This window comes from Schistocerca nitens, chromosome 2, assembly GCF_023898315.1.
Source record: "Schistocerca nitens isolate TAMUIC-IGC-003100 chromosome 2, iqSchNite1.1, whole genome shotgun sequence".
Lineage (NCBI taxonomy): Eukaryota > Metazoa > Arthropoda > Insecta > Orthoptera > Acrididae > Schistocerca > Schistocerca nitens.
The window spans coordinates 575,801,541-575,812,894 of NC_064615.1; the positions used below are offsets into that span (position 1 = coordinate 575,801,541).

Genomic DNA, 11,354 nt, shown 5'->3' on the forward strand with positions numbered 1-11,354 from the left:
CACGGGTGAGCTAATGGTGTTAGTGTTGATCGTCGCTATTCGGTAGGTTTGGAGCCGTACCCCGCCGTGGAGGGGAACTCCACCGGCGGAGGATGAAGAGGGACGAGGCAACGGTGAGTCGTGCCGTACGCCACCCGACGGCGTTATCAGCGGCGTAACGATGCTTCCGTCTGGGGTAACTCTGTCCCCAGCGTGTGGTCCGGGTCCTCATCGACGTCCTCACTCCACACCATTGAAGGCGTTGTCGTTGTGATGGTCGTACGTTCCACTTCGGTCGTAGGGGCAGAGGACGTCTCGGCGGCAGTCGCATCTGTGGAGTCCATTGGTTCAGGAGCACCTGAGCGAGCCAGTAGAGTAGGCATCGACGTATCCACAGTCGGCGTCATGTTGTCGTCATTCGTATCGTCGTGTAGGTTCTCCGAGGCCTCGTCGGGTCGGACGGCCTCTGGAGCATCGGGGGGTGGTGATCCGTCTCGTTCCGAGACCGTACGGCGCCTCCTCTTGCGCCTCTTAGGTGAACGTTGTTTGCGGGTTCGCCCCTCCGTGTCGGAAGACGGGAGGGAGTCGCGTCGCTCTGAGAGGAAGGCCGCCGCGGGAACGTCAAATGAAGGGGCGTCCATATGTTCAGGCGGGTGGGTGTCGGAAGTCGTCGCTGTTGGTAGTGGCGCCGGAGTAGCGTCAGGCTTTGAGCGCGACGCGTCGGCCCCAGCGGTATCCGTAGCAGCTGGAAGGGTCACCGGTGCATGGTCCGATGGGCGGCGGCCGGTGGGAGGAGAAGAGAGCGCCGATGCGTAGGTGATCGGTAAAACCGTCGTCGGAGCCGGAGGTGCCACGGTAGCGGCTGGCAATTGGGTGATTCGTCGCTGAAGACACTCAGATCTGAGGTGGCCTTCTTTGCCGCACCCGGAACAGGTCTTGGGTTGGCCGTCGTATATGACAACCGCGCGGCACCCGCTAATTTGCAGGTAAGATGGCACGTGGCGATGGAGGTCGATGGTGATCTGCCGTACACCGTTAAGAACGGGGTACGTTTGGAATTGCGCCCAGCGTTCGGCAGTGTGGCCATGTACAGTGCCATAGGGGCGGAAAGCCGCGATAACGTCTTCCGCTGGAAGCTCGAACGGGAGTTCGAAAACTCGTATGGTGCGCATTCCTAAGCCGGCATGGTCGACAGTGACCGCTCCGACATTGCCGTCGGCGTGGCAAAAGCGTAATCCATGGTTGGTGTCACGAAGTATTCTTTCACATACCGCGTCATTGACGACTTTGACGTACACAGTACTGCTTAATATGGACAAATGGATGCCCAAGATGTCAGAAGCTGGGATCTTAGCAACGTCGCGTAGGAAGCGTTCCACTTCCAAGGCCTTTGGTCGTGCGTAGTCGTTGCAGAAGTTGAAACGTAAAGTTGATTTTCGAAAACGGTTGGCCATGATTCTAGTGCACGTAAGCGACACGTAAGTGACGGCCGCTGAAATGTAAACAACAGCGAGCGCGCGCGCTCCGCAGGCGGAAATAACAACACGTCCGCACTGCACGGCGGCGAAAGCCGGACTTGCAACTGAGCTACCGAAGCACGACTCACGACCGGTCCTCACAGCTTTACTTCTGCCAGTATCTCGTCTCCTACCTTCCAAACTTTACAGAAGCTCTCCTGCGAACCTTGCAGAACTAGCACTCCTGAAAGAAAGGATATTGCGGAGACATGGCTTAGCCACAGCCTGGGGGATGTTTCCAGAATGAGATTTTCACTAGGTAGGAGACGAGATACTGGCAGAAGTAAAGCTGTGAGGACCGCTCGTGAGCCGTGCTTCGGTAGCTCAGTTGGTAGAGCACTTGCCCGCGAAAGGCAAAGGTCCCGAGTTCGAGTCTCGGTCGGGCACACAGTTTTAATCTGCCAGGAAGTTTCATATCAGCGCACACTCCGCTGCAGAGTGAAAATCTCATTCTGGAAACATCCCCCAGTCTGTGGCTAAGCCATGTCTCCGCAATATCCTTTCTTTCAGGAGTGCTAGTTCTGCAAGGTTCGCAGGAGAGCTTCTGTAAAGTTTGGAAGGTAGGAGACGAGATACTGGCAGAAGTAAAGCTGTGAGGACCGGTCGTGAGTCGTGCTTCGGTAGCTCAGTTGGTAGAGCACTTGCCCGCGCAAGGCAAAGGTCCCGAGTTCGAGTCTCGGTCGGGCACACAGTTTTAATCTGCCAGGAAGTTTCATATCAGCGCACACTCCGCTGCAGAGTGAAAATCTCATTCTGGAAACATCCCCCAGTCTGTGGCTAAGCCATGTCTCCGCAATATCCTTTCTTTCAGGAGTGCTAGTTCTGCAAGGTTCTCAGGAGAGCTTCTGTAAAGTTTGGAAGGTAGGAGACGAGATACTGGCAGAAGTAAAGCTGTGAGGACCGGTCGTGAGTCGTGCTTCGGTAGCTCAGTTGGTAGAGCACTTGCCCACGAAAGGCAAAGGTCCCGAGTTCGAGTCTCGGTCGGGCACACAGTTTTTATCTGCCAGGAAGTTTCATATCAGCGCACACTCCGCTGCAGAGTGAAAATCTCATTCTGGAAACATCCCCTAGGCTGTGGCTAAGCCATGTCTCCGCAATATCCTTTCTTTCAGGAGTGCTAGTTCTGCAAGTTTCGCAGGAGAGGGTTGGGTTGTTGTGGGGAAGAAGACCAAACAGCGAGGTCATCGGTCTCGTCGGATTAGGGAAGGACGGGGAAGGAAGTCGGTCGTGCCCTTATCAAAGGAACCATCCCGGCATTTGCCTGGAGCGATTTAGGGAAATCACGGAAAACCTAAATCAGGATGGCCGGACGCGGGATTGAACCGTCGTCCTCCCGAATGCGAGTCCAGTGTCTAACCACTGCGCCACCTCGCTCGGTTTTCGCAGGAGAGCTTCTGTAAAGTTTGGAAGGTAGGAGACGAGATACTGGCAGAAGTAAAGCTGTGAGGACCGGTCGTGAGTCGTGCTTCGGTAGCTCAGTTGGTAGAGCACTTGCCCGCGAAAGGCAAAGGTCCCGAGTTCGAGTCTCGGTCGGGCACACAGTTTTAATCTGCCAGGAAGTTTCATATCAGCGCACACTCCGCTGCAGAGTGAAAATCTCATTCTGGAAACATCCCCCAGGCTGTGGCTAAGCCATGTCTCCGCAATATCCTTTCTTTCAGGAGTGCTAGTTCTGCAAGGTTCGCAGGAGAGCTTCTGTAAAGTTTGGAAGGTAGGAGACGAGATACTGGCAGAAGTAAAGCTGTGAGGACCGGTCGTGAGTCGTGCTTCGGTAGCTCAGTTGGTAGAGCACTTGCCCGCGCAAGGCAAAGGTCCCGAGTTCGAGTCTCGGTCGGGCACACAGTTTTAATCTGCCAGGAAGTTTCATATCAGCGCACACTCCGCTGCAGGGTGAAAATCTCATTCTGAAAACCGTCTTTGTTTCAGTGACTGCCACCCCAACTCGCGTATCATATCACTGACACTCTCACCCCTATTGCGCGGTAACACGAAACGAGCCGCCCTACTTTGCACTTTTTCGATGTCCTGTGTCAATCCTACTTGGTAAGGATCCCACACCGCTTAGCAATATTCCAGCAAAGGACGGACAAGTGTATTGTAGGCTGTCTCTTTAGTGGGTTCGTAGCATCTTCTAAGTGTTCATTAATATCATCAATATAATTCTGTAACGCGTCTGTTAATAACGTTTAGTACTTCACATGTAGGGTTAGCATTTACGGTTTTAGCAACATGCAATAGTTATTTGCTATTTAAATATCACCTTCGGAGCTTCTCTTGATGTATTTGTTAACGGAAACATACTGTTTGAACTAACTAGCCAGTCATTTAAAATTACGAATCAGGAACGAAAAGTGATTCAGAGTGGGGAACAACTACTTTAGCGCGACCAGAAGTTGCTGAAAAGACATATGAACGATATCTTTTTAACTTTGGCGACCAATATGTATAGAAAATGAGAGACTGCTTGTTTGCCTACAAGTTCGTCTCACGAGGTACAGGTGAACTACTAACTTCCGACGTAGTTGCTAGATTCGGCCGAGTGCGTACGACCGCCTGGTGTGAAACTAAAATTGCATTCTCTTTACAGCACTGCTAATAGTTCCTGTTTATTTGCTTGATCCCTTCAGACAAATTAACAAGAGAATCTTCTGTTCTTGGAGCGTATACCGTTTTATGCCAACGGCGTCAGAAGTACTGATCTCATACAGTATTTTACCTACTGTCTACGCACTTTATAAATCCGACTGTTACAGTCTCTTGGAGTGCAGAAAACCACGCACTCACGCATCCCATTAGGCGATCTATTTTGTTTTATGAGCCTCTGGGTCCTCAATACAAGACTTAACCGACTTGGATAAACTGTTCATCTTTCATGTGCCTCATACTAGCTGTCTTCCAACTCCCCCTCGCCGTCCGACTTTCTTTCAATCTTAATCGAGTTTCACAGGCCTTCACCGTAAAGAGTTTTCTCAAAATATCATTTATTCCCTCCAGTGTGTTAAATCTTTAGAAACTTCTTACTAGCTTGATAAAAATAAAATATTACATCGTAACACAACTTCTGGAACGGAAAAGTATTATATATTTTATTTTACAATGTCTGTATTTTACAATGTCTGTGTGTTATTATATAATGTCCACCCACAACTATACTGGGCAGTGGGTAGTGGACACTGTGGCATAAGGATATTTGGATCGGTCTGGGGAGAGTTCACGGATAGCCGAAGTGATTAAGGCAACCGCTCGCGATAAGCGAAAAATCAGAGTTCGAGTCCTGTACCGGCACAGATTTTCAGCACAGTAAGTAGTTTAGCTGACATTGAACTGAATGCGAAATGTTCAAATCAATTTCGTAATAGAAAAATATTGCACTGAGTAATGCCACAGGGGCCGTTCACACCCCGTCTCATCAAAAAGTTTCAAGACTGCATAAATAAAGAGTGTTTTTGTAACATAGTCGTAAAATTGTTTGGCAATAAGAATCTTTGTGCAGATAGAAGTTGTCTCTGATGTTGTGTGGATTGTCTACTTAAGTCTTAAGTTGAGTGAGGATGGCCTAGAAACCCGAAAGCCGGTTCATAACGAAAATGAAACAAGGACTATGGGACGCTACTACTACGTATTTCCAGGTGCCTACGGAATATTCCATAAATACCAACACCTAATAAACTGTCGAGTTCGCGTATGCGAAAGGAGAGGGAAGAATGAGATATAAACTGAAGAAAGTACTCACTATTCTCCAACAGCCGGCAGTTGTGGCCGAGAGGTTCTAGGCTCTTCAGTCTGGAAGAGCGCTGCTGCTACGGTCGCAGGTTAGAATCCTGCCTCGGGCATGGATGTGTGTGATGTCTTTAGGTTAGCTAGGTTTAAGTAGTTCTAAGTCTAGGCGACTGATGACCTCAGATGTTAAGTCCCATAGTGCTTGGAGTTATTTGATTTATTTTTTTTTTTTTTTAATTCTCCAACATTAGGGGCGATCTACGTCAAAACAAGTCCAGGTTCGGTGCACTCCATGACGGGGCATGGCGCCTTTCCCACGTGTTTACAGCGATTGAAGCTCATCCTGAGAAGTGTATGCTTTCGTGGAGAAGAAGCAAGTCCCGAAAGTGTAATTCTGAGCTGTGACGTATACAGCAGGGAGGGACAAACAGGAGTCTTATATTCAACGATCCAACACTTCCCTCGGAGATTAAAGCTGGGTAGAAATCCATACGGTGCAAATAGGTTCTCCACCAGGGTAATAAAAGATAAATTAGTCAAAAATTATGTGTCAGCAATGAGGCTGATGGCCGTTGAAGAAGTGAAAACATTGACCTATCAAGCATGCTAGAAGGTAATGGATGCACTACAAGCAATTTGGAAATATTCTAGTACATGTTGTTATTTGACATGGTCAAATAGGAAGAAAGACAGCCTGTTATGCTAAAATGGTGGATAAAAATCCAAAGTCGACATCTAAAAAATTCTTTTCTTTATCTAAAACAGAGAAAATTTCTTATAAGAGGTGAACAATAGCAAAACACATTTAATATTTAACCTGCCATTATACGATACATGCTGTGGTGTTGTAAGACACCTCATGTGCGCTGCTTGTCAAAAGCTCTCCAGCGTGAACGACAGTATCTGCGGACCTCGAGAGGTGGCGCGAGCGTGGCAGTGTACGCAAATCAGTAGCCGCACCTCCACTCTCTGGGAAGATTGCATGACACCAGCGCCTTCTGCGGCGCTGGCATAAAGGACGCCGACGACAGCGCTCGGGGGCCTCTGCAGCGCGAGTAGCGAACACCAGCAGCAAAAGAAGCAAGAAGCCAAAATCAGTGACACCAAGAAGGAAATCCGAGAAGAAAAGAAACAAAATCCATAGGCAGCTGTAGGAACAGCAGTATAGGCTGCTCAACCTACGACACACCGAGGCAAGAAACCTTATGAAGTGACGACGGCCTAGGGGGCCAGTTCGTCAGCGCAGATCATATCCTCAGTTCGACAGCTCAACTCCACGGGACAGCGGCTGGCGGCGTCACAGACCCAGCGCAGCTTGAAAAATAGTTTAGTATTGAATTGACAAAAGACTTTTATTCAGACATTGGGAATGCTTGTATTCTATATGACTACTTTTCAGAAGACATGAAAATGTGTTTCGTTACTCAATTACAGCACTGTCTACTGATATTCTGTAGTGTGCCCAGCTACCACGGTCTGTCTCCTGCTTCCTAGCCTACGAATGATTGATGTGATCACTCGAGATACAACACTCGCCAATAAAAATTGTTACTTAATTCATTGTGTATCAGCTACGAGGCATTACACATCGTCATAATCTGTTGAGCTGAATCACTCTTGTTGTCATGTACATACTGAAAAATATAGTAAGTAGCGACAAAAATAAAGACATACAAAGCTATGATCTCATCTGAAGTATAGGGTCGTCATGGTTACATAATTTACGACGATAGCCATGTGTTATTTACGAATGCAGTTCTCATATTGCCACACTTTTTTTATTTATTTTATTGCCCTTCGGTATGTACCCATACAGTCATCTCAACAGTGGAATGTCAATTACGACAAGACAAACGTAAGGACAACACAACACCCAGTTCTAAAGCGGAGAAAATCTCTGACCCGGCGGGGAATCGAACCCGCGCCTCTTCGGTTAGCAACAATGCCACACTTGTGATTTAATACAAGGCGTTTGACAGGGGTAACAGTTACATGGTCCATGTTTGGATGCAAATAAGGCGTTTCACCCGTAACGCTACCTACAGAAACGAGGAAATACGAGTACGTGTATTACGGCTGGCAGAGAACTGGTACTGTGTAGCGTAATAGGTACACGAAAACCGTTAACTGCCAGATGCTGCATCTAGCCAACGAATTTTTATAAAGTCATGACTCTATGATAAGATAAAGAATTGGAACGTAACGAACTGTCTACTAGATTTACATTATGTAAGATGGAAAGAAATACGTTCAATTTCTACAAATCTGTAGCGACCATATCTCGAACACAACCTGTTCGATAAGTAACACAAAACCAGGACATATTAAAAGAAAAGAAAATCAATAAATATATTATTACAACTAAAAGCAGTACCACATTTTAAAATATAAGGTAACATGTACAGTGCCATTTATCGAAAATTATAAATCCATAATATCAAATAATAAAGTGAATTAATACTGTAACCCAAGGTCTAGGTGTCAGTTACAATCAGCTTTATGAGTGGCTTTAATTACAAACCAGTGTGTAGATGGATGACACCTAAGTGGTACAACTCAGTCATTAGATGTTACATTAAGGATAGTTACAAAGTTCGAGCTTCATGAATATAACCATAGTACCTTATGCCTAGGTATTTGGTACAGAATATATCATCAAACAATAACACATACGATACTTGGCAAAAGCAAGTTAACTGATGAGCAGTAAGAATTATTTTTGTTTATTTTGTATGACATGTTTGTGAAGTCAATCACATTAAAAAATCAATATCCAGAAGACATAGACATAATATATAATCCAAATGTTATAGTACCCTTATGCATAAGTAGCCTTATGTTTATGGATGATACAGAACAAGGTATGAACTGATTGTATGGGTATAGGCATAAATTGACTGAAATATATTCAGAGACCAAGGTCTGAGACAAGAGATACAGAGAACAGATAAAATCCTAATGTAATTCAAGATCTAGGTAGCAAACACACGATGACGCATCGAGTAATGACAGCTCACAGTTAAGTGTTTCATATAAGAGAAGTGCTTATTAAGATTAAAGATAAATTACATGTGCATAAAATATAATAAAACAATCAACCGTATGAAACAGGAATAACAGGAGTATCAAACAGTGCAGCAATGTCCATATGCATAAAATAAACAGTAGGAAGCCTTAAGTCCAAAAACAAGGTGTCGAGAGGTATTAAACATGGCTACATCTGATACCAGAAAGGAATATCATCCAAATCTCGATTAATGAATTGTTGTTACATATACAATGACGTACCATAGTGCTTCACCTGTTGTATATACTCGTATAAGCAGAGTATGTGTATTATGTATATATCAGGGATCTCCTCCCAAACCCCCATGTCAATTTCAACGAAATGTGGCACAGGAACAGCAGGACCCATGACTATCACCAGTAAGGTGTTTATAGCCTCCAGGCTGTCCTGCATGACAGGCAAGTTGTATAGGAACAGTATCAGCCTATCAAATCAATCTTATTTGCAGGACAGTCTATACGCCAAGGGAAAGAAACAGTTTTCTGGATCCCAACAAGTAGGCTATAATGCAGAACAAATGTATTGCGTTGAAGTAGTGTCAGCCTTTTTTATCGACCTGCTTTGAATGGTGGTCTGTATGTCAGGGCCAAGCAAATTCTTTTCAAGCCCCTGATGTGTAGCCTGCCTTACATGACAGGTATGTCGTGGGAGCAGTATCTACCAGCTTTACTGAACTGCATTACAGGGATTACACATGCCGATGAGCATGGCAGGAGATAGGTTGAGATGGATAGGAGATGGGCAGAGTGAGGGGGAGGAGAAAATGGACAGTGATATGGGAGGAGAGGGAGATGCATGAGGCAACTGGAAGGGGTAGAGGAGCAGTGGACAGCCGGAAAACGCAAAAATCGAAAGAGAGAGCGGGATACTGTCATAGGGAGGGTGGAAGAAGTTATGGTCAGAGATGGGGGATGGGAGAAATGAACAAAGAGAGAGAGAAAGAGGAAATGAAGAGACAGAGAGAGTGGAGAGGAGGAGATAGACTGAGGTGGGTGGGTTAGGTGATTGGATGGTTGATCTGTGGGAAGGGGCCAAACAGTGAGGTCATTGGTCCCATCGGATAAGGGAAGGATGGGGAAGAAAGTTGGCCGAGCCCTTTCAAAGGAACCGTACTGGCATTTGCCTGAAGCTATTTAGGGAAATTACGGAAAACCTAAATCAGGATGGCTGGACGCGGGTTTAAACCGTCGTCCTCCCGAATGCGAGTCCAATGTGCTAACCACTGCGGCACCTTGCTCGGTGGAGGACGAGGTGGACGGATAGAGACAGGAAGAGGAGGACAGGGAGAGGGGGAGGAGGAGGTGTGTTCAGTATGTATGTCAAATGTATACGTGCACAAGGCCCCAAAGAAAGCTAGTATAAAATAAGCGAAAATCTGGAAGTTCCATGATGTTGTAACCTGTGGTCTATGCACGAGGTACAAACAGTTTTATATGTACGGCTTTTGACATTAGTAATAGTAGAAACAAATACCGGGTGATCAAAGAGTCAGTATAAATTTGAAAACTTAATAAACCACGGAATAATGTAGATAGGTAAAAATGGACACACATGCTTGGAATGACATGGGGTTATATTAGAACAAAAAAAAAAAACAAAGTTCAGAAAATGTCCGACAGATGGCGCTGGACAGCAAAACGTCAGTACTGCTACCGTGACGGGTGAGAGGTACGCCGATATGTTACAGAATCGCAGCATCCCCAGCCTGGCTGATAAACACTTGCTGGAACGTACGATGTTTATACAGGATGGCGCTCCACCCCATATTGCTAGACACGTGAAAGATCTCTTGCGCGCGTCGTTTGGTGATGATCGTGTGCCCAGCCGCCACTTTCTTCATGCTTGGCCTCACAGGTCCCCAGACCACGGTGCGTGCGATTATTGGCTTTGGGGTTACCTGAAGTCGCATGTGTATCGTGATCGACCGACATCTCTACGGATGCTGAAAGACAACATCCGACGCCAATGCCTCACCATAACTCCGGACATGCTTTACAGTGCTATTCACATTATTCCTCAACTACAGCTATTGTTGAGGAATGATGGTGGACATATTGAGCATTTCCTGTAAAGAACATCATCTTTGCTTTGTCTTACTTTCTTATGCTAATTATTGCTATGCTGATCAGATGAAGCGCCATCTGTCGGACATTTTGTGAACTTTTGTATTTTTTTGGTTCTATAAAACCACATGTCATTCCAAGCATGTGTGTCAATTTGTACCTCTATCTACATTATTCCGTGATTTATTCAGTTTTCAAATTTATACTGACTTTTTTATCACCCGGCATGAAAGTGGCATATTAAAGCCATTAGATATTAATTACACTCACAAGTAGCCTTACGGCTATGTATTCGATACAGAATAAAATACAGGCTGATCGTATGTATAAGAGTAAAAATTGACTACTATATATCCCAAGGTCCGGGGGAAAAGCTTCAGTACTCCCAGCAACATAACACAAGGAAAGATCAGCGGAATGCAACAGTGGTTGCCGCAAATACGATCTGGCGTATGCCACAGATGTTGCAAACGGATGTGATAAGCATGGTGAAGAAGGACAGAGCTGTATTCTGAATGCAGTGGTAAACACTTTGAATGCAGCTCCTGTAGACTCTTTGAACGTTCTGTTATCTGCATAAAGAATAAAATACCTTTACGACTGTCTCATTCTGTTTCTAAGCGTATCCGGCAACAAATTGGAGTTACGACATTTTAGTATGAAGGTTCTAGATTAAAACTGTGTGTCAGACAAACTCGAACACGCGAACTTTGCCTTTCGCGAGCAAGCACAATTGTGCTACCCAAGCATGATTCACGACCCGTCCTCACGGGTTTACTTCAGCCATTTCCACATCTCCTGTAAAAGCTGTGAGAACAGATCGTGTTTATGTAGCTCAGCTGGTGATGTACTTGCCTGCAAAAGGCAAAAGTTCGCGTCTCAGTCCAGCACACAGTTGTAATCTGCCAGGAAGTTCCATAACAGCGTACACTCCTTTGCAGAGTGAAAATTCATTCAGGAAGCCTTTTGGTACCTTTTAGTGTAGATGCGACTGGTAATCTTTAGAGT

General features: G+C 45.8%; 2 non-coding genes across 2 annotated transcripts; both read left to right on the forward strand.

The window, feature by feature from the left end:
* The first annotated feature begins 2,109 nt into the window (after positions 1-2,109).
* Trnaa-cgc (transfer RNA alanine (anticodon CGC)) lies at positions 2,110-2,184 on the forward strand. Its single transcript has one exon. It is a non-coding gene; the product is annotated as a tRNA-Ala (tRNA).
* Positions 2,185-3,260: 1,076 nt separating this feature from the next.
* On the forward strand, positions 3,261-3,335 carry Trnaa-cgc (transfer RNA alanine (anticodon CGC)). The gene has a single exon. It is a non-coding gene; the product is annotated as a tRNA-Ala (tRNA).
* Positions 3,336-11,354: the final 8,019 nt, after the last annotated feature.